At 51.4% G+C, this 2,939-nt stretch overlaps 1 pseudogene; it reads right to left on the bottom strand.

Moving 5' to 3' along the window:
• Positions 1-982: 982 nt before the first annotated feature.
• On the bottom strand, positions 983-2,413 carry LOC132505441 (SWI/SNF-related matrix-associated actin-dependent regulator of chromatin subfamily D member 1-like; annotated as a pseudogene).
• Positions 2,414-2,939: the final 526 nt, after the last annotated feature.

Consider the following 2,939-nt stretch of genomic DNA (forward strand, 5'->3'; position numbering starts at 1 on the left):
TCAGTGCCCTGGAAGTCACCAGCGGGTGTCAACTGGGAAGACAGGGGCAGGAAGACAGGGATGGCCCGGGGCTTTTTCCTGTTTGATTTTAGGCCTGTTTCTCCGTGAAAGGATGGGGGCAGCAGGGTGGAATGAATGGATGAGTCACACCTCCAAGCAACAGCAGGAAGGAACAGCCTCTGCCGGCAATGACAGTACCCTAGGTGAGGGCCCTTGGGGCTCTGACAGGGAAAGGCAAGATTCCCCCACTCAAATGCCCTGAGTTAGGACAGGTAGGAGGGAATCCTAAAATGCAGCTACAGGGAGTGTGGTGGGAGGGAGCAATACTAAAAGAACAAACTCCAATACTGATGTGGACCCCCTACGAGGGAGTAACAGAAGCACTGAGACAGCAGCCCAGTCCAGAGGGCTGCGGACTGACCTGGGGCTCAGTGGAGCCCCAGAACCAGGATTCCTTTGGTGCTAGAGGGCAGCAAGTGAAGGGCGAGTATGCTCCAAACCTGTGGAGGGAAGGAAGGAAACTGGATTCTGTTATCAGGAAAGCCAAGATCAACTAGCTTATAGAGGGCCCCCAGGCTTAAGTCTTGGAGAAGGGGCCAAAGCTCCCAACTCCTGGGTCTCTGAAGGGCAGGATCAGTGTAGCTGATCCCTTGAAGACCACTTGGCCTTAGGCCCAATCCATTCAATGCACTGATTACCACTACGGGTTCTCTCTCTAATCCTATCTAGAGGTCCTCTGCAGACCAGGGGAGGGTACAGGCACATGGGAACTTTGTGGGGCAAAGGGAAGCTGCGGGTAGGAAGGGATGGAGTGGGAGAAGAGGGTAACAGGTATCACGTGATATTCATTCTGGTGTTGTCCTAGAGCCAACGGCATCCCCTGGAAGGCCCCAAGCAAGACCAGGGAAGGTGCTACGAGGCAGGCAGCACAGGGCCCAAATAAAGAAATCGGTGCAGCTAAACCAGGGCTGGGGGAGAAGCCCTATGTATTTCGGACTCTCAGGGCTTGCTCTAATTCTTGTCATCTCTGCTGCACCTTGGAGTAGAAGTATTGGCACACGGCCTCCTGTCCTGTGCCCAAGGCTGGAAGTAGAGCTCAGCTCAGCGCTCTTCCTCTGGGTTACCCACCACATCGGTCATGGTCTTGAGGTCCCAGCACTGGGACTGAAGCCAGTCACTGATGAAACCCTGAGGGTCTCTGGCAAAGCTCAGCATGAACTCTCGCTGGTTCTTCAGCTGATTGATAGTTTCTATTGTCTCATGGATCTTGCTGTCTAGAGTAGCAATCTCCTGCTGGCTGGCAGTAGACAACAGAAAAGAATTCATCTGGGTCTTCAAGGTATCATCCGCTTCCACATCAATGTCATAACAAGCTGTCTTTTCCTGATCATTCGGGTCAACACTAATGATATGATTAAGGATGATGGGCTCTGGTGGCATAAGCAAGGCATGGAGCCGTTGCGGGATCTCTGAAAAACTTCATACGTTGAGACTCAAAGATCTGCTGGAGGTACTTGTCACAGATGACAAACTCCCGCTCAGGTGGGTCCTGGAGCTTACGCGTCTTAATATATCGCCACAGTGCTTGAATGGTCACTGGACGGGTCTGGGTGTGGGTGCCCAGCGGCCGAGCCAGAGGAGGGTCTAATTTAAACTGAGGAGGCTGGTGACCCAGCATCAGCAGGACAGTACACCGTACATTCACATCTTCTGGCCTCTTCACTTCGAAGCCATCTGTCTCCTGGGTAGTGGCGGTCCTGTACCATCCTACCAGATGGTTGTCTGGCCCGTACAGGTCCTTGTCCAGTTCGAGCACCAAGGACTTAAAAAAAAAAAGAGAACTTCCTCTTTTGTTTGGTGGCATCATATTTGGACAAGGCTGACTTGATGGGATGTTTCAAGGCCTCCTGGATATCCAGCCATTTCCTCATGATAGTCTGGTCCAGTTTCCTTTCAAAAGCCAAGAGATCCATATAGGCCTGGGATTCTGGTACCAGTTCACGAACACTTTGAGGTAGAATTTTGTCAGCCATCTTCTTTTTCTTTGCACTGTGGTTCCGATTCTGGACCGCCTTCTGCTGGACCTGCTGGATCTGCTGAGGAACAGGTCTCCTGCGGGACTGGTCCATCCCTGACTGGGCCAGGCCAGGTCTGACTGAAAGGCTCCCCTCATAGCCAGGGGGTCCCATGGAAGGTCCCTGAGGTGTCGTTCGGCTGCCTGGTAGCATACCTGGTCTCGGATAGGCCGCTCCGGGCATCGGGGAGCGGTACAGCCCTTGACCCAGCACTGGGCCCATTCGTACCGGAGGCCCCGGAGTCCCACCTGGGCCCAGGGCAGCCTCCGCGCCCACCCTCCTGAGGCTCCAGTGCTGCCTCTCGGAGCCACAGACTGGAAACCTGCCCCGGCCTCCATCTTTCCCGGAGCCACTGCTGTAGCTGCACAAAGAACCCAAAAGTTCAGTTTTCTCTTGTAAAAATTGTACGAGCAGCAGGACTTCCCCGGCGGTCCAGCGGTTAAGACTCTGCGCTTCCAAGGTAGGGGGTGTGGGATTGATCCCTGGTCGGGGAACTAAGATCCCACATGCCGAGTGGTGAGGCCAAAAAAAACCCATAGTACAGGCACATCATAAACAAGTTAGAGAAGTACAAAGAGGACAGCAAAAATCACCTCCAACCTCACTACCTGTTTGGTGAACATTGTTTTAGACAGCACTTCACGCAGATATACATAAATATACATCCACACCCATACAAACTTACATAAAGATAAATATATGTATTGGTATAAAGATATATACATAGTTTTAAACAAAAACAGGATCAAACTACACATTTATTATTTTATTTTTATTCTTTTACTAAGTAATACATTGCATTTATCTTCCATAGCAATAATAAGAATTGAGGCAGGTAATTGTCTTCACCATACCAGGAAGCTG

This window comes from Lagenorhynchus albirostris, chromosome 15, assembly GCF_949774975.1.
Source record: "Lagenorhynchus albirostris chromosome 15, mLagAlb1.1, whole genome shotgun sequence".
Taxonomy (NCBI): domain Eukaryota; kingdom Metazoa; phylum Chordata; class Mammalia; order Artiodactyla; family Delphinidae; genus Lagenorhynchus; species Lagenorhynchus albirostris.